This window comes from Mesoplodon bidens, assembly GCF_964165515.1.
Source record: "Mesoplodon bidens genome assembly, chromosome: 4".
Classification (NCBI taxonomy): domain Eukaryota; kingdom Metazoa; phylum Chordata; class Mammalia; order Artiodactyla; family Ziphiidae; genus Mesoplodon; species Mesoplodon bidens.
The window spans coordinates 120,405,005-120,426,408 of NC_138160.1; positions in this window are offsets into that span (position 1 = coordinate 120,405,005).

Consider the following 21,404-nt stretch of genomic DNA (forward strand, 5'->3'; position numbering starts at 1 on the left):
AGGCAGAAGAGAAAGGAACTCTTCATGCTAGGGAACACCTTTATGGGTTTGTTTTTTGTTTTTTGTTTTTTAATTGAAGTATAGTTAACTTACAATATCATTTTACTTTCAGAAGTACAACATAGTGATTCAATATTTTTATAGATGATACTCCATATAAAGTTATTATAAAGTGTTGGCTAAATTCCCTCTACTGTACATTATATCTTTGTATCTTATTTATCTTATATTTAGTAGTTTGTACTATTTAATCCCCTTCATCTATCTTTCCCCTCTCCCCTTGATAGGAAAGAACCTTGAGTGGTACATCTGACTGTTCACTTTTCTTGGAAAGAAAGATGGCCCGAGGTAAGTATTTGCATTTCTATTAGTTTTCTAGGGCTGCCATAACAGAGTACCACAAACTGGGTGGCTTAAATAATAGAAATTCATTGTCTCACAGTTTTTCAGGCTAGAGGTCTGAAATCAAGGTGTTAGTAGGGTGGGTTCTTTGTGAAGGCTGAGAGGGAGAATCTGCTCCATTTCTGTTTCCTTGGATGTGGATGCCATCTTCTCCCTATCTTCTCCTTCTCTTCACATGGACTTCCCTCTATGTGTGTCTGTCTCTTTGTTTAAATTTCCCCTTTTTATAAGGACATCAACCATCCTGGATTAAGACCCATCCTAATGACCTTGTTTTAACTTGATTACCTCTGTTAAGACCCTATCTCCAAATGAAGTTACATTCTGAGGTACTGGGGTTTAGGATGCCGATATATCTTTTTCAGCAAGGACACAATTCAGTCCATAACAGCATTTATTCATGAGTGGTGGCTAATGGTTTGGCCTATATGCCATGGGATAAAAGGGAATAAGATTAGAGGGTTGGTAACAAGAAAGTCTGGGTATCATCTCTTGCTCTGAGCCTCTTCCGAGGTGTTAATGTAATATTGAATTTCCCTCATTACATAACCCATTTATCATTCCTTTACCAACAGCTACTATTTTTTCTTCTTTCCATTTTATCCCAAACTTTTCTACCTTTGGAAGGGACATTAGGTTCAGCCACTATGCTGGTGTAGATTGCAGACCGCAATACACTCTAGCAAGTGCTTCTTCCTCTGTCCACTCTGTTCCCATAGAGTAAGGTACATAGTTGCAGAACTAGTGGGCTATCTTTACCACCAGGCAATATAGTGGCATTCACTGTTAATCCCAATTTTGCCAGATGGTGTGAAGGTACATCCTGCCCCATTAGGCCCTTGGGAATTCTGACATAAGGTTAAAAACATAGTTATAGTTCCTTGCTTAGGAATCCATTCATGTTTCCTGTCCTTGTAATTGCAGCCCTGGTCCTATGACCAACGCAACAAGTAGGAGAAAAAAAAAAGATGAGGTTATATGAAGAAGAAAGTACACCAGCACCTTCCCCAACCCTTCTGCCCCAGATCCACCAGGAAAACAAGAGAAATCTATTCAGTGAGGACACTCCTTTAGCCCTGCTCATGTTGAGTGTGAGCACATTCTCATGAATGTGTGTAAACCAGCCCTTCGTGCTTTTATCTCCCCCTGTTTTAGACAATCAGTGTTTTAATTGCCTGTTCCAATTCTCTATCAGAATATTACTCTGAGGGGGATATCTCTCTGCCCACTGTTGGACATTATGGGCTGTAAAGTGAGGTCATTGGTCTGAAGACATGATAGTCCGCTATACAAATTGGTGCAATATCTTCTCTTCCAATTCTCTCACAATATTCTGAGCATTTGCATTTACCACCAGGTAAACGAAGTCCAGACCAGAATCAGTGTCTACTCCTATCATGACCCATTTGTAGCCCCATAAGGCTACCAGTAACAGCCAGCTGTGTTCAAGGGCTTTCCCGCCAGGAAGTTAGTCACACAGCTATCTGCATTCTCTGTGTATTTCGTTGGCAGATAAAACAGTTCTTACTGGCATTTTGTGCCTCAGAGGGTACAAGAGGAATATGTTTAGATTCATCCCATCTCTGCATTGCTGCAAACCCTCAACCTCATGGACCCAGTTGGCCACCTCAAGCAAACACACAGGTGTATCTTCTTGTCGATTCCAATCATTTTGGCCACTGTGCATGAGTCAGTAAAAAGCCAAACATAGTGGCTTTTTTCCATTGTTCAATCCTTCCGTCACTGGTGAGTAAACAGCATGCAATTCAGCCCACCAAGCTGATTTGTTTTTACCTCCTTCCATCAGAGTGATGGCCTTCCAAACAGGATGTTCTCCGTTCACCTTGGAATGTACAAACCAAGCAGCTCTGTCAGCCAGGCAAGGGCTCTTTATGGGGCTTTATGGGAAGTGCTTGTGTCTTTTTTTACACCAAGGGAGTAAACACCCCTCAAGTGGAAATTCTCTTGTCCAAAGTCCCAGTAGTCATCTCTGGGAAGCACTCACAGGCTCTAGCCATAAGCCCTAGTATATGCCCCACATAGGGCTATTGTACAGAGAATTTGTCCCCACCAGCACTCCACTTCCATTCTACACTGTATGGCTCAGGCAATCTTACTGGTTCCCATTTAGCATGTCCAGTTAATATTGCTTGAAAGGTGGATTTACATACCTCCTATTTGACAATACTAGGCAGGGGAAGTGTTCCACAGTCAGATTCAGTGTCCATCTCCCAAATACAATCTGGTAAAAAATACACAAACACTTCACATAAAGCCTGTTCTTTTTTTTTTTACCATCTTTATTGGAGAATAATTGCTTTACAATGGTGTGTTAGTTTCTGCTTTATAACAAAGTGAATCAGTTATAAATATACATATATTCCCATATCTCTTCCCTCTTGCATCTCCCTCCCTCCCACCCTCACTATCCCACTCCTCCAGGTGGTCACAAACCACCGAGCTGATCTCCCTGTGCTATGCAGCTGCTTCCCACTAGCTATATGTTTTACATTTGGTAGTGTATATATGTCCATGACACTCTCTCACTTTGTCACAACTTACCCTTCCCCCTCCCCATATCCTCAAGTCCATTCTCTAGTAAGTTCAAACATACCGATTCTCCTACAAACTTTTACTGTAAGTCTAACAACTCATATGTTCCTAACTGTAGCCTCTATTAGGACTTCATCCACAGGTTTTTTTTAATAGAACTTTATTGGAGTATAATTTTTTTTTTTTTTTTTTTTGCGGTAGGCGGGCCTCTCACTGTTGTGGCCTCTCCCCTTGCGGAGCACAGGCTCCGGACGCACAGGCTCAGCGGCCATGGCTCACGGGCCTAGCCGCTCTGCGGCATGTGGGATCTTCCCAGACCGGGGCACGAACCCGTGTCCCCTGCATCGGCAGGCGGACTCTCGACCACTGCGCCACCAGGGAAGCCCCTATTGGAGTATAATTGCTTCACAATACCATGTTAGTTTCTGTTGCACAACAAAGTGAATCAGCCATATGCATACACATGTCCCCATATCCCCTCCCTCTTGAGCCTCCCTCCCATCCTCCCTATCCCACCCCTCTAGGTCATTGCAAAGCACCAAGCCGATCTCCCTGTGCTATGCTGCTGCTTCCCACCAGACAACTATTTTACATTCGGTAGTGTATAGCATCCTCAGGTTTTGATTTTACAATACTAGGTAGGCGAAGTGTTCCCTCGCCCTTCATAATATGCATTCCCATATAACATTCAGGAAAAGTTGACACACTTCTTTTTTTTAATTAATTTATTTTTTATTTTATTTTTGGCTGCATTGGACCTTCGTTGCTGCACATGGGCTTTCTCTAGTTGCGGTGAGCAGGGGCTACTCTTCGTTGCGGTGCACGGGTTTCTCATTGTGGTGGCTTCTCGTTGAGGAGCATGGGCTCTGGGCTCACAGGCTTCAGTACTTGTGGATCGTGGGCTCCAGAGCGCAGGCTCAGTAGTTGCGGTGCATGGGCTTAGTTGCTCCGTGGCATGTGGGATCTTCCATGACCAGGGCTTGAACCCGTGTCCCCTGCATTGGCAGGCTGATTCTTAACCACTGCGCCACCAAGGAAGCCCCACACTTCTTTACATAATTCTAACTTTCATAATCCTATCAACCATTACCTTTTTTAGGTAATCTTAATATAATCTAATCTTAATCTAATTGGGTTTCACCAGTGGGCTTTGGTACCACAGTTGAGTCCTGGAAACTTCTCTTCTCCAGCCCCTGACCATTTTACCCACTCCAGTGCAAAAGTTTTTGGCTACCCAGTGAGGAGTTGAGCCAAGTGACCTTGGCCCTTTTTTCAATCTTTACCTTATAAATCTGCCTGCCCACTCTCCCATGCAATTTCCAGTCAGGTTTCTCATTGTAATGTCTGCCTTCTGACTTTTAAAATTTCTCCAAACAGGGGTAAATAGAGTGGACCTGTTTGGCGTCCTTTAATGTTGAGAGATCAAAGGCGGGGGGACGGGTTCCTTTGGCCCACCCAACCTTAGGTAGTGCTGTATTAAAACTTTGTTTTAACCCAATCAATATCCATTTTATTCACTCCATTTTTTTAATAACCATCTAAGGATTTCTACTCTTCTGGAATGAGTCCTGTGACTCCCCTTTCTGTTTTCTCTTTGTTTTGCTCCTATCGATATTCACTTCATTCATCTTATTGCTTTTTAAAAAATATTTATCTATTTACCTATTTATAATTTATTTATTTATTTAGCCGCACCAGGTCTTAGTTGCAGCAGGTGGGATCTTCATTGTGGCATACGGGATCTAGTTCCCTGACCAGAGATCGAACCCGGGCACCCTTCATTCGGAGCACGGGGTCTTAACCAGTGGATCACCAGGGAAGTCCCTCATCTTATTACTTAATAACCGTTTAAAAATTTCTACCTCCTTGGGAAGAGTCCTGTGACTGCCCCCTTGGCCTCTCCCCATTCTCTAGTTAATTAACTTAATGTTTTTATTAACATCTGTAAGACCCAGTGAGGGGAAGCTAAGATAGCAAAATTGATGCTTCCTGAACCTTTTTTTTTTTAATTTATTTTTGGCTGCATTGGGTCTTTGTTGCTGCGCATGGACTCTAGTTGTGGCGTGTCGGGGCTACTCTTCGTTGGGGTGCACGGGCTTCTCATCGCGGTGGCTTATTTTGTTGCGGAGCATGGGCTCTAGGCATGTGGGCTTCAGTAGTTGTGGCTCATGGGCTCTAGAGCTCAGGCTCAGTAGTTGTGGTGCACAGGCTTAGTTGCTCCGCGGCATGTGGGATCTTCCCAAACCAGGGCTCGAACCCGTGTTCCCTGCATTAGCAGGCAGATTCTTAACCACTGCACCACCAGGGAAGCCCTGAACACTTTTTTGATTTAGCAACAATAGGATTATATGGGATGCCCATGTGAAAGGGCCCCTTTAACCTCAGAATTTACCGTGACATTGGTAACAGGTATATTCAGCGGGTGAATATCCTACTCATCATAAAGCCAGTACCACAGGGTTTGCATATGAAGCGTATCAGCTATTTCATCTGAAGTTTTCCACTTGGCATTCATAGGGGAAGACAAACACTGCAGGGTAAACAGACCTTGCAGTGGCTTTTATTTAGTCCATCAGGCTGGCTGTTCCCTCAGGAATAATCTCTTGTGTATCTGAATCACATATAGTCGTCTGTGATTTTTCCATAGTGAGCTGTGGGCCCTGTATCAACCCAAACATGCTCTTCCACTCTGCAGCACTCAAAACCAAAGACACAGCCCTCACATTAGTTATGATTCATTTCAGTAAAGGTTCTTCAGGAAGCTGATGATACTGATCTACAAAATGAAACAATTCCTTCACACTATAACCCCTGGCTTCAGGAGTTTCTTGGTTTTGTCCTCTCCCCCTCCCACCCACCCCATGTTGATTACCTTCTTTGTGACCAGAGATCATAGAGGACTTTCTGTTGTCACTGCACATTTTTTTACCGTGGGGGCAGCTTTGAGGCTAGTGGCCCAAGCTCAGACTCACTGAAATCTGAGTTTGGACCAGCATCAAGGTCTAACCCAGCATTCTCTTTTACTTTTAGTTTAGCTATTACAGATAAGAATAACCAAGGGATTGTATGTTTAGCATCCTTCTTATTATTTTGCACTTCCTTATACACCCAGTGATTCCATTCCCCAGGATTTGGATTCCACTGGTAACTTTTACCTTTAGTAACTGACTACAGCAAGCTGCTGCTCCATACCATGGGTGACCATGTGGCCCAGGAATCAGAAGTTCTTCATCCTGTGCCCTTTCATCCTTTCTCTTCCCAAACTATATGTTTCCGTGAGCCAGGGCTAATCTAGCAAATCCCACGTCACTGACGCCAACTCTTTTGTGTTCTGAGCACCCAATTTCAATGTGAGGAAAGGGGGTTTTCTTCCACACCTCCAACAAGCAATGCTCTGACACCAGCTGGGTATTCTACAATTCAACTCAGTTCTCCCCTGAGATGGCATCAGATTCCACAAGTTGAGAACTCAGTCCCACAAGACTCCCCCCGCAACCCCAACTGCAGATGCCAATTGCGAGCCCAGGTTGTTACCTGTGCTTCTGACCAACTGGCTACAGGTTGGAGGGTCCCAAGATTCCCTTCTCAGACTCCAAACACCAGTGGCAAGCCCAGGTTGCTACCTGTACTTCTGACCGACTGTAAATCAGAGGTTCCCACAAAGCTTGGGTTTGATTAATTTGCTAGAGTGGCGCAGAATTCAGAGAAACATTTTACTTACTAAATTACCAGTTTATTATAAAAGGGTATAACTCAGGAACAGCCAGATGGAAGAGATGCGTAGTGCAGGGTATGGGGAAAGGGGCACAGAGCTCCCATGCCCTCCTAATGTGCCACTCTCCCCAAATATCCATGTGTTCACCAACTGAGAAGCTCTCTGAACCCTGTCCTTTTGGGTTTTTCTGGAGGCTTCATTACATAGGCATGGTTGATTAAATCATTGGTCATTGGTGATTAAACTTAATCTCCAGTCCCTCTCTCCTCCCCAGATGTCAGGGGAAGGACTGAAAGTTCTAACCCTCTAATTACATGTTTGGTTCTCCTGGCAACCAGCATCCCATCCTTAGGTGCTGGTCCAAAAGTCACCTCATTAACATAACATAACAAGAGACACCTTTATTGCTCTCTTCACTTCACTTAGAAAATTCCAAGGGTTTTAAGAGCCGTATCAGAAACCGAGGACAAAGATCAAATATATATTTCCTATTATAAATCACAATATCACACTGGGTGAGAGATATGTTTACGGAACTCTCTCAGAATGGAGTACAGAGTATGTAGATATATGTGCCTCATATGAATGCTCACTAAATGTTCAACATTGCCGTTGTGAATATTAATACTGAAATTGAAAAGAAGGTCAATTATGTGGCTTTTTACTTTAAAAACATTACATAATGCTTACTATGTGCCAGGCATAGTTCTATTCATAAGATATAAATAGCCCTTTCCCCAACTATACCAGTATTTGCTGATAAATGAACATGAAAATCTTAAAGCCCTTGACCCTCTGACTCCTCCTGGCCAACATAAGCAGACTTTTACTACTTGCCAGAGGAAAGCAGTATCCCCTTTCCTGGAAATCATACAACAAACTTATGAGGCAGGTGCTTTACAAAGTGACACTTGTTCTTCTCCACATCTGTCCCTCTAATCTGCATTCCTTTTAGGCTAAAACCTATGGAAAAGTATACTCTCCATTCTGGGGGAGATAACTTTCACAGAAAGAGTTGCAAAGCCTGACCAATACATACCAGCAGGATACAGGGAAAATGTGAGAGTGGATTTTGAGGGTATTGGACCAGGGTACAGAATATAAGCCTAGATTTGTAGAATTAAATAACATGGAGAACTTGCCCATGACTTGGGATTTAAGCTTCTGGCAAGGATACCTGGACCAGATCCTAATACTTTGGCCAGAAAGGTCAAAGGCTTTTTGAAGATTAGACACAATTAATGGCTAATAAATGTAGTAGAGATATGAACTATCCTTGGACCTAGTATGGAGGAGAATATCAGAAGGCTCAGAGAGGTGGGAATGTTAGAATGGGTTTACTGTATAACCCCTGAGAACCCAACAATTATGTTCCCTAAGATGGCCCAGAAGTGAGGCATCTAGTGAGGAAAATACTGACATTTTTGTAAAGCTCAGTGGGTAGCTATCCCCTATAGACAAGGGTTTGTGGTATTGATGCTGGCAAGGAACTGAGCTCTCTGGCATGAATGAGGATAGTGAGATTTCAGAATAACAGAGACAAAACGGCTTCACATAATTAGTGGCAAAGTAGATTTAACTACTGCAGCAGCAGCGAGACCATCATGGCAACCAAGGTGGTTTTACACATAGTGATTGTGGCTATGCCTAATAAACCATGGTGTTCCTGGGAGTGAGAAAGATAGACAGCCAAATAAAATGTTGCTTGACTTGTTTAATAAAGATATTTGAGAGCTGGTATACAGCTACTGCAATGGACAATTGCAGTCCCTCACCCTGTTTTTAGATGTGTCAGATCACATACCAGAGCCTGTTAGAAGGGGAAGATGACCCTCTTTAAGGAAGGGCAATGCCACTGCAGCTAAAGACTCTAAGTGTTCCTTCTATCCTTTCCTAAAGAGATCTGCAGCTGTTTGCCTGGGTAACTGCACTTGGGAAAGTGGATTATCCAGACTTCTCAAGGAAGGTGAAATATAGTTCCTGAGCAGACTCTGATAAGAGGTGACCTAAAACACCATAATGGTCCTTCAGTTATAATACAGGCTTATAGAGATGAAGAGATGAATGGAATTTAGGCCCAAATCCATCTCAAAGTGGGTCCAAAGTATCCACAGACCTACCATGTGATTATTTCCTAGGTCCCTCAGTGTATAATTGGGATAGATATACTCATCAGCTGGAAGAAGCCTGTGCAGAAAAGAATTAATGTAGCAGGCTTAATACTCTACCCTTACAAGGCCCTGCTTGCAAGGTTGGCCCTTGGCTGTTATCTGGGAACTTGGATTTGGGGAGCATTTCCACTGTCCCTTACCACTGGCTTTCTTGGCATTCTGAACTCACAGATCCTAATCGCCTAGATCTGACACTAAGGGAAAATCTGATACTGTCTTCTAAGCACCATTTCAGTTATAGCATGAGCTGTGCTGAACTGAAAGCAGCCACAGGCTCAATAAAGGGAACACAGATGCTGTGCCTGTTGCAGATTTAGGAAACCCCCTTGTGGGGCCCTAAACAGAGAAAACATGGATGCTGGCTGGACCATCTGGACCACTTACAGATGCCCACAAGAAAGGCTTATTTTCTGATGGGGCCATCTGTAATTGAGGTGCTGACTGGCTCTATATTTTTCTTTCTTTTTTTTTTTTTTTGCGGTACGCAGGCCTCTCACTGTTGTGGCCTCTCCCACTGCGGAGCACAGGCTCCGGACGCGCAGGCTCATGGGCCCAGCCGCTCTGAGACATGTGGGATCCTCCCAGACCGGGGCACGAACCTGTGTCCCCTGCATCGGCAGGCGGACTCTCAACCACTGCGCCACCAGGGAAGCCCTGGCTCTATATTTCTGGTAGACATATACAGAGACTGGTTGCATTTCTAACTTGTGAGTACTGTGGAAAGCTGCAAGCTGGGGGAAGGCACATCACAGCAACTACGACCCCCTTCACCCATTCCTGACAGATCAGGCTCTGGACCCCCAATGGGGTATGTTCCACTGCTATTGACTTGTGTTCAGATTTCTAGATTGGTTGCAATTTGCATCAATGAACTGATGGTGTGACTCTATTTCCCTCACCTTTTACCTAGTACACACATCTTATTAAGGCAATTTGACTGTTAAATGCAACTATCCCCAGAAAGAGATTGATCTGTGTAAATCCATTTTGAAAACCTTTGAAAATTCAGCATATCATTATGATAAATTCCTTAACATGATATGACTTTATGGTAAAAATTATATAAAAAATTGTTTCTGTGAAAATGCTTTTGTCTTGCATACGACCCTTTCAGACAAAAGATCTGGGTAAGAGTAGAGGATGACTAAAAAAATATAAAGTTATAATTGCTGAATGGGACACATTGATTTTTTAACAATGAAGAAAACAGCCCGGGGAGGCACAGAGAGTGGGGAGGACATTAACGATGTTTGTTTTTCAGAACTCTTCCTGGAAGCTTCCCTCTCTTCTTGAAGGAAAACTCCCCATGCTGCTTTTCCAAGCTGCTATGAGCATTCTGGATTCAAATGGACTGCTGAGCCCACAATCACACCTGACAGTGCTGACTATGAGGCAGCAGAGAATGGCTCCAGCTCTTGCACTTTCCATGCAGAACACTTCCAGATGCTGTCCACACCTGAGAGGTGGATAAAGTGATGTCATGCACAAGCAAAACTGTTTGGAACCGACTGCCTCGGGAAGCCCCTTTGAAACCAAAAACTGAACTGAATTATTTGGACTGAACTGAGAATCCTGGAGTAGGAGGCCCCATGGTTAGAGGCCATCTTGAAGTCTCTGTTAACCAGTACTGCCTAACTAATGTATGTCCTGCTCGGGGTGCCCTAACAATGTAAACTCTCTGTTTCTAGAGGTACTACATGTGCCCTCTGGGACTGTATTTCTTCCATGTGTACCCTGCTATCATGACACTGCCTCAGCCCTACAAGGCATTTGTGTCAGCTTCAACTTCCTAGCCAGAGTTGTGCTGTGCCTGACTTGATGCCTTGGGTCAGGTGAAAAGGTTACAACAAAAACTTAAGCAGGAAGATACCTGGCTTTCTAAAGTAGGCCTTTACGGTTAGTGGGATTTGTTTAACTGGCCAAATCTAGGACCCATGGAGGGCATAACTGAGGCCAATATTGTATGTTGGTCTCACCCTGCTACATGGGGTCCTACTGATGATAATCTTGTTGTAAAGACACCTTGGCCAAGGGCCAAGGGCCAAGGGGATGGGCTGTGCAGGAAAGAGTTACCATAGCAGGCCTGAGACTCCTATCCTTAGAAAGGCCTGCTTGCAAGGTTGGCCCTTTGTTGGCATCTGGGACTTGGATTTGGAGACTGTCCCCAACATTTCATAACTGATAAAGGTCATTTACTGTGCCTAAACTGTATACACAAACAATGTAGTTTATGCTAGGCAGGGAATGCCCATGTGTCCAGCACCCAATAAAACCCCTGGATTTCAGGTAAGCTTCGCTGGTAGACAACACTTCATACATGTTGTTTCAATCTGATGCTAGAAGAATGAAGCACATTCTGTGTGAATCCAAGGGAAGAGGACTCTTAGAAATTTCTATCTACTTTCCTCCAGATTTTGTCCAATGCACCTTTTCCCTTTGCTGATTTTTCTTTGTATCCTTTTACTGTATCATTTTACATACTCACAGCCATGAGTCTGACTATATGCTGAGTCTCATGAGTCTTTCTAGCAAATCACCAAACCTGGGGATGGTCTTAGAAACTTTCAATGTCAAACCCTTTCATTTGTTCCCTGACTGGTAGGGTAAGAAACATTATAGTGGAAAACCTGAAATTTCCCTTTCCCTAGCCAAGACAGTAAATAAGTAACACTGCATCCTAATTTCAGAGATTAGCACTACATCCTAAAAGTTAAAGTATACAGAGGTGATAGTCTCCTCATATCCTCATTTAATTTACCTGTTCACCCCCTGCAAAAACTGGATGGATCATAGTGATGACAATGGACTGCAATTTGCTTAATCAACTGGCAGCTCCAATTACAGCTGCCATACCAGTGGTTATCTTTACTGGAGTAGATTAGTATAACCTTTAGCACTTGGTAGGTGGCTATTTTTCTGGTGAATGCGTTCATCTTAAACTCCACCAGTGAATAAAATCAAAAGCAGTTCATCTTCTCATAACAGTGCAGCAAAATATATTCACTGTCTTGCCCCAGAGCTATGTTAACTCTTTCCCTTACTTTTGTAACATACTCCACAAAGACCTCAACATTGAACATTCTACAGAACATAATGTTAGACTACCATATTGATGACATCATGCTAATTGGGCCTAATGAGCAGTAACTGAAAAGGACCCTAGATGGCCTAGCAGGACACATGCATGTCAAAGAGCAAAAGATTAGCCCCATGAAGATTCAGGGGCCTGCCCCATCAGTGATGATTCTAGGGGTCTGGGGCATGCCAGGAAATCCCCCCCCACCAAGGTAAAATACAAGTTATCTCTTGCATCTCTTACCACTAAAAGAGAGGCACTGTCTTTGGGGACCTCTCTGGATTTTAGAGGCAGCATATACCACATCTGGAACTCAAAATGCTGCCAGGTTTGAGCAGGGCCTGGAGTAAGAAAAAGATACGTGTCAGGTTGAAACTATAATACTAGCCAATCTGATGTGATCTAGTCAATCTGATGTTGCTAAAAATGCCAGTAGTGGCTAAGGATGCTGTGTGGAGTTTCCAGCAAGCCACAGTAGGATGATTATAGTGCAAATCTTATAGTGCAGATCCATGCGTTCTATAGCAGATAATTTCTGTGTCCTTGTAAGTAGACGCTGTCAGGCTCCTGAGCCCTAGTAGAGACTGAGTGGCTGACTATGGGACATCAAATGATCATCATGTCATAAGAGCTGCTTAACGTGGGCTTGGTATCATCGGAGCCACTAAACCATAAGGTTATTTGCTTTTTGTTTTTTTTTAAGAACTGATTTTATTTGGGTAACTGACTAAAGGAGTCTCATTTGTAACCAAGATGGAATTCACAGTATGTTGTTACATTCACACTTAAAAAATGTATCTCTATGTACAGGAATTTGCAAATTGATATAAACATACATTGCTTCCAAGTACATTTCTCCCCTTCTTCCTGGAGGAAAAAGAATAGAGCCATCCAGCAAGTCAACTCCTTCAAAATAACTTTAACACAAAGGACGTAAGTATCTCTAAATCAAAAAAGTGGTTCATCTGACCTGCAGATGTCACGGGAGAAAACATCATGGAATGACAGCAATGACAACAGCTTGACTTCAGATGGAACCGGACTATTTAAAATGGAATTTCCAGGAAAAATAGGCACTGATTTCTAGAAGGAAATTCACTCCTTACTGAAGCTATTTATTGAGCCAATATGGCTGGTTAACATTCTCACTAGTGTAAAGTATCCCAGTGCAGAACTCGCGGACGACGCCGGTTGAAACCAAACGCACAGTCGGATCACAACTGGCGCTGCCTGGGTTCCACTGAGAGCTGCTGTCCCCACTCCCCAGATGTGGAGGACCACCCCAATTTCATCTCAGGGGCCCGGTCCACTTCTTCCCATACTGCAACTGTCTAGCATTATACAAGGTACCCTGCTGCTTACCCACTTAAACTACTTTTCAAGTTAATTAGAAAAACCTTTAAAAAACAAAGGAAGAAAGAAAGGCGCTGTGAGTAGTACCAAAAATTCAAGGAAGAAATAATTCCAATCTTATACAAACACTACCATAGAATAGAAAAAAAGGGAGAACACGCCCTTAAAATATTTTGCATAACCCTGATATCAAGAAAGGAAAATTAAAAGCCAATATCACTCACTGACATAAAGTAAAAGAGAAAAAATCATACAATAATTTTTAGAGACACAGAAAAAGGATTGGATAAAATTCTGTTTATAATGGGGGGAAAAACTCCTTAAATTAGAAATAAAACTTCCTTAATCTTTAAATGATATGAAAACATGTACAGCAAAACACATTAATTGTGAAATGTTAAAAGCTTTCCTCTGAGATCAGAAACAAGACACAAATGCCCACTATTACATTTATTTGATATCGTACTGGAAGTTTTGGCCAGCATGATAAGGCAAAGAAATACAAGTTATGTAGACTGCAGAGTAAAAAGCAAAGTTGTTATTATTTGTAGACGATATTAAGGAGTACAAAGAAAATCCAAAAGTACCTACAGATAAAATATTATAATGAGTTTAGTAACGTTGTCGAATTTGAAAAATCAATATAAAACCAATTTATTTTATAAACCAGTAAATAGAAATTGACATTTTAAATAAAGATAGAATTTATAATAATAAAAAAAATCAAGTAGCTAGGAATAAGTCTAACTAATAAAGTATAAGGCCTCTATGGAGAAACCATATGCCTTTGTGAAGAGACACTAAGATGACTTATATAAATGGAGAAATATATATATGATGTTCCTGAATTGGAAGATTCAATGTTTTAAAGTTATCAATTCTCTTCTCCCCCAGGACAACATTACTTTAAACATTACAACATTACTTTAAAATTCATATGAAAGAATAAAATAAGAGCTAGGACACTTCTTAAGAAAAAAAGTAGGATTAAAAATTTGCCTTATTTATTATTGACTTGTTATAAAGCTCTATTAATCAAGATAGTCTGCTATTGGTGCACAGGCAGAAAATTTGGCAAATGTAATAGATTAGGGAGCTCAAACATAGACTTATGTATATATGGAATGTTTGAACATTACAGAGATGGCAATTCAGAATGTCTTAGTCTGCTCAGGCTCCTCTAACAAAATACCATAGACTGGTGGCTTAAACAACAGATATTTATTTCGCATAGTTCTGGAGGCTGGGAAGTCAAAGACCAAGGTGCCAGCAGTTGGTTTCTGTTTGTTTGTTTTTTTTAACATCTTTATTGGAGTATAATTGCTTTACAATGGTGTGTTAGTTTCTGCTTTATAACAAAGTGAATCAGCTATACATATACATATATCCCCATATCTCTTCCCTCTTGCGTCTCCCTCCCTCGCACCCTCATCTCACCCCTCTAGGTGGACACAAAGCACTGAGCTGATCTCCCTGTGCTATGTGGCTGCTTCCCACTAGCTATCTATTTTACATTTGGTAGCGTATATATGGCTATCCCACTCTCTCACTTCGTCCCAGCTTACCCTTCCCCCTCCCCGTGTCCTCAAATCCATTCTCTATGTAGCAGTTGGTTTCTTAATGATGGCCTTCTTCCTGGCTTGTAGGCTGCAGCCTCCTCACCATGTACGTATACATACACCATGTATGTATACATACACCATGTATGTATACATACACCATGTATGTATACATACACCATGTATGTATACATACACCATGTATGTATACATGGTGGAAAGAAGCTCTGATATTTCTGATATTTCTTCCCCTTCTTATAAAGACACTAATCCCATCATGGGCTCCACCCTCATGACTTTATCTAAACCTAATTAGTGCCCAAAGGCCCCTCCTCCTAACACCATCACAGTGGGGGCTAGGGCTTCAATATATGAACTAGGGTAGGGGGTAGGGCACAAACATTCAGTCCATAACACAGATCAGTGCGAAAAGATGAAATGTTCAATTAAAAATGGTTATCCATACAGAAAAGGATTAAATTGGGTCTTAATTTAAAAATCAACTTCAAATGGTTCTAAGACTCAAATGTCAAAAACAAAAACAAAACCCAAAACAGCATTCAAGCTCTTAGTGGAAAATACAGGTAAATGGATTTTAGACCTTGGGGTAGAAATAATTTCTTTAAAAAGACACTGACCAGGGCTTCCCTGGTGGCGCAGCGGTTGAGAATCTGTCTGCTAATGCAGGGGACACGGGTTTGAGCCCTGGTCTGGGAGGATCCCACATGCCGCAGAGCAACTAGGCCCGTGAGCCACAACTACTGAGCCTGCGCGTCTGGAGCCTGTGCTCCACAACAAGAGCGGCCGCGATAGTGAGAGGCCCGTGCACCTCGATGAAGAGTGGCCCCCACTTGCCACAACTAGAGAAAGCCCTTGCACAGAAACGAAGACCCAACACAGCAAAAATAAATTAATTAATTAATAAACTTCTACCCCCAACATCTTACCAAAAAAAAAAAAGACACTGACCATAGAATAAAAGATTAATACATTTGTAATAAAATCAAGAAACTTGGGCTTCCCTGGTGGCGCAGTGGTTGAGAGTCCGCCTGCCGATGCAGGGGACATGGGTTCGTGCCCCAGTCCGGGAAGATCACACATGCCGCGGAGCGGCTGGGCCCGTGAGCCATGGCTGCTGAGCCTGGGCGTCCAGAGCCTGTGCTCTGCAACGGGAGAGGCCACAACAGTGAGAGGCCTGCATACCGCAAAAAATAAAAAAATAAAATAAAATCAAGAAACTTCATTCGTCAACAGACATCTTAAAGATGTGAAAAGGTACAAACCAGGAGAGGATACTCACATATACACTGTGACAAAGAATTAATATCAAGGATATATAAAGAACTCCTACAAACCAATATAAATAAAAACAACAATAGAAAAATGGTAAAAGACATGAACAAACATTTCACAGAATAAACATATAACCAATAGATGCACAAAGAGATGTTCTTTTGCTGTAATTAGAAAAATATAGATCAAAACCAAGATAAGGTAGATGTTTTTGTTTGACAAAAATTTAAAAACCTGAGAATGCCAAGTGTTGGAAAGCATGTGGATACAAGAGATTCAGGCCTATATATTGCAAGTGCATGTAAAAATCAGTACAACTACTTTGAGAAATAGTTGAATATTAACTATTAAATATAATGATTACTCCTAGATAAATACTTGCGAGTTCCAGAATTTCTATTCCTAGTTATATACCCAAAAGAAATTCTTGCACATTTGCATCAGGAGGTATATGTAAGAATGTTTATATTGACAGAGGGCAACAGGAGCAAAAATCAGGAAACAATCCATATGCCTATCAACTGAATGAATAAGCTACGGCATACTCACAAAATGGAATGTTTTACAGTAGTCTAAATAAATGAATTACAGGAACACAAGATTATTGGATTTTAAAAATAAATATTAGAGAAAAAAAGTACCAAAGTATCACATATTTTACCCTTACTATAAAATTTAAAACAAGTAGAAAAATATATATGTAGGAGTAACATATAATACAAAAAAAAATCAAAGGAGCAAAGAATGATGCACATAGAATTCAGGATGATAATTACCTTCATTTGCTGGGGGCCAGGGACCGGTAGGAGGAACCATTTGTACGATTAGATGTATATTACTACCAAGGTCCTGGCATTTGTGGGGAGGTACTGTGTTCACAAATTCTTATTACTATTTTGATAGATAACTACATATATAGATATACAGCTAAATGATATTGGATAGGTAAGTAAATACACAATGCAGGTCAGGTATGGACTAATGATGACAGTTTATCATAATCCAATTCTGTGAACTTGAGGTCCAACAGTATAAAAATAAAACAAAACAGCACATGTGAGAGAATATAAAGCACAAAGAATCACCAATGAAGTATTCTTGCCAAAAATGTTTAAGCTCAACCAAGCCTTTAGACCTTCTCTCAAGGAGTGAAAGTCCTGAAACCCAGGAGACTTCCTGCCTAGTTCTTCGGAGTAACAGACCAGAATCAATCTGGGGGAAAAACTTTTGGATATAGTGCAAAGCTCTTATCGACGTGGTTCAGCTTTGACTCCAGACGACAAAGAGAAGTGGAGAGGCAAGCATAAAAATAGAAGCAGAGAATTAAAAATAAAAAGCAGTGTGTCCTAAAATCCTTAATGCATTACAAAAGGCAGTAATGGTGCCGCGGCAGCCTCCGGACTCAGAACCGAAGACTTACCCTGCTGCACGGCCTCTTCATGACCAAGTGGGCACCTGAGTCCAAGTAGATTCCCACGTCTGGTGCTAAGGAGACAGAGAAGGCTTTTTGTGGACAAAACCTCCAACAACCTAGATCAGGAACTCAGAGCACGGGTTGAAGGTTCTGCCATTCATCTAAAGGCAGAAAGGAGTCTTTCCTGCGAATGGACAAAAGAACCATTTGTAAATCAATGAGCAAAGAAATTAAGTGGAAGGATGCCCCGATGAAAGTCTGCTGGTTATTGAGGAGGACCCAGTGAAACTATTTTAGGCTGGAGTAGAAATTCTCACTATACAGACAATTATCTGGCTTCCCTGTAACAGAAATAATACTCTTTCTGAGTACAATTGTTCCCCCCACAGAATGTGTAGAATTGTTAACAGACATCAATTTTCTACAAAAGTACTTACCCACCTGTGACATTTTTTGTCTCAAGGTGCAGACTAAAGCCAGTAATACCAAATTTTCTGAAGTGGTTTTGAAAAAGCCATTATATCTGTGGCAATGAACAGAGCATCAGAACAGATGATACTCCACCAACCTTCAAGAGATAGGGACACAGGAAGATCCTAGTCCTCCTTTTAAACATCATATACACCATTCACAAGGAGCCTGTATTTAAAAGTGCTGGCATTAGGAGGGCGCTGAAAACATGGTGGACCATGGAGCTCAAAGGGTAGACCACAGACTTAGATGATAGTTCCAACACTGAAATAATTTACTTTCTAAAAAGGCTCTCAGAGATTCCTGGGCCATTCCACGTGAATTTGGAGAGATCAGAGAGACCAGAAAGTCATAGACTTTGAAAACAGGAATTTCAAAGCTCAAAGGGTGCTTACGTTGGAAACGCAGGCTCCAAACACAGGGTACTTTATGGCTTGAGCAAAAAATCTCCTGTGACTGTTTTATGCACACAACAACTTCCTGATAATAATTATCACCCCTTCTTAGAGATATGGGCCAGAAGAAAAGAACCTACTTTTCTTCCAAGTTCAACAACTTGGGGACATTTTCTTGTTTAATTCAAGAAAATGATCAGGTTTGATACTCCACTGCCAGATATGGTCCTTCTGAGATATTACATATACTTAACTGCTGTAGCTTGGTATTGGTATCCCATGAAAGCTGGAACAGAGAATGAATTTCTAGCTACAGTATCACTATAGCATTGCAAGATGCATACCATCTGGCCCTGACAGTAGACCAAAGGGTATAATAAGATTTTTCAAAGTTGAGGGATACCAGGGAGTTCCCTGGCAGTCCAGTGGTTAGGACTTGGTGCTTTCACTGCCATGGCCTGGGTTCAATCTCTGGTCGGGAACTAAGATCCTGCAAGTTTTGCACCATGGCCAAAAAAAAAATAAAAATAAAAATAAAAAAATTGAGGGATAGCGGAGAAAACTCTAATTTTAAAAGATACATGCAAGTTCATAGTAGCACTATTTATAATAGCCAAGACATGGAAGCAACCTAAATGTCCATCAACAGATGAATGGATAAGAGAATGTAGTATACACACACACACACACACACACACACACACACACACACACACACACACAGAGGAATATTATGCAGCCATAAAAAAGAATGAAATAATGCCTTTTGCAGCAACATGGATGGACTTAGAGTTTACCATATTAAGTGAAGTAAGTCAGACAGAAAAAGACAAATATATGATATCACTTATTTGTGGAATGTAAAAAGATGATACAAATGAACTTATTTACAAAACAGAAATAGAGTCAAAGACTTATGGCTACCAAAGGGGAATGGGGGAGGGAGGGATAACTTAAGAGTTTGGGATTAACATATACACACTACTATATACAAAATTGGTAAACAAGGACCTACTGTTTAGCACAGGTAACTATACTCAATATCTTGTAATTACCTATAATGGAAAAGAACCTGAAAAAGTATATATACATACACACACACACACACACACACATATGTATAACTGAATCACTTTGCTGTACACTGGAAACTAACACAATATTGTAAATTAACTATAGTTCAATAAAAAATAATTTTTAAAAAGTTGAGGGATAAATTATACTATGTGGAAGTAAAGTTTAAAATAAGGCTAGGCATCAGAAATATGGATTTGACCAACTTAAATCTTAGAAATAAATACCATCTCACCTCAAATTAAATAAATAAATAAATAAATAAATAGTAACCTGTGAGGTGATGGACATTAACTAACCTTATTGTAATAATCATTTCATAATAAACACGTATATAAAATCATAACATTGTACACCTTAAACATGCACAATATTATTTGTCAATTATATCTCAATAAAGCTGGGGAAGAAAAAAGAAAGAAATACCATGAAACTAATTTAAAGACTACAAAGAAACCACGATATAAAAACAAAAACACAGTTAAGGAAAAGATTTTACACACACACATCACTGATTTTACATACACACACACACATACACACACATAATTTGGATTCTATTTTTTTGTTCTAAATTGTATTCTAGAATATTGCTCTTGTGACTGAAAACAAACATCTAGACCATCAGATCCCTGAGAACAGAAACCAGACCATTAATATCTGAATACCCAGAGCTCAATATAGTATACTGTAAATGGTGTGAATTCAATAAATATTTTTATTTAGGTAAATAATTTAATGATAGACCACTCAAATTTCTTTAAACACAATATTTCAAGTTACTATATTTTTGTCTGAGTACAGATCTGAAGTGGTACAAATTGTATCTAAATATTGAACCATGAATTAAGCAAAAAGAGTGGAAAACAATTCTTCTGACTTAGGTTTCAATTCCTTACTCCCACTCTTGTTTGCCTCAAATGATTCCTATTGAAGATATTTAGGTAAACCTTTAATGGACAACATGTGAAAAGGTCCGTTGACTATAGGGCTAATTGAGACGAGCTCATGGGTACTGAGCAGGGGGCCTTCAGACTTTGAAAGGTCCACTTCCTGCAGAAGCCATTCTTGTTCTCTTTTCTGCTTTAATCCAGACCTGCTTGAATGAAGCCCCACTAAGTAGCTACTGACCACTTTTGTACGTAATATATAACTTAAATGTATAAATAACTTAGAAGTAAAGTAGAAAAAATGGTTTTCTTTTAAAGAAAAAGCAAATGGAAGACCAGCCATCGCTCTGGAGCACACCAGGGATGACACTGAGCATCCCCTCCCCAAATGTCTGCCCCAACCCCCATTTGTCAACATCCATCACCCTGACCCTCTTGCCTCTGGCAATATGGCTAGACTTACCTCAGAGGTTTCATATATAGAAAAAAGCTGAAGGAAACTGGTGACTCCATACCAGGTGTACATCCCGCCAGCAGTGATTGACACACATGCTATGGACGATCATTAACACTGAGAGCCTGCCTGTTTTCAGCTTTTCAGGCTGCTTAAGAACACTTATTGAGAGAGACTCTGCTGGTCTTGGATCATCATGGAATAATGAGGCTTACTTTAGTAAGAATGACCCTCTTACATTATAGGGCCAAAGAACAGATGCACAAGTGTGTAGGGATCAGATGAACTGTTTTTTTGTTTTTGGTTTTTGTCAGTGCCTATATACATACATATGGTATAGTTTATTTAATAAAGTTGCTTTTCTTATGTTTCATTGCTTTGTAAAGTCACATCATATATACAGTCATCAATAAAACTCACAGATGGCCAGTACAAAATTTACAAGTTTCCAACACTGTAAAAAAATGACAAGGAGTTATCAGCCCTCAGGTAAACTTCAGGATGGGTCAGCCCTAACATTAATCACTGTGGACTGCAAGCACTAAGTTCTGTCTAGTTCTGTTTGAGAGGAGAGGACTTCATCC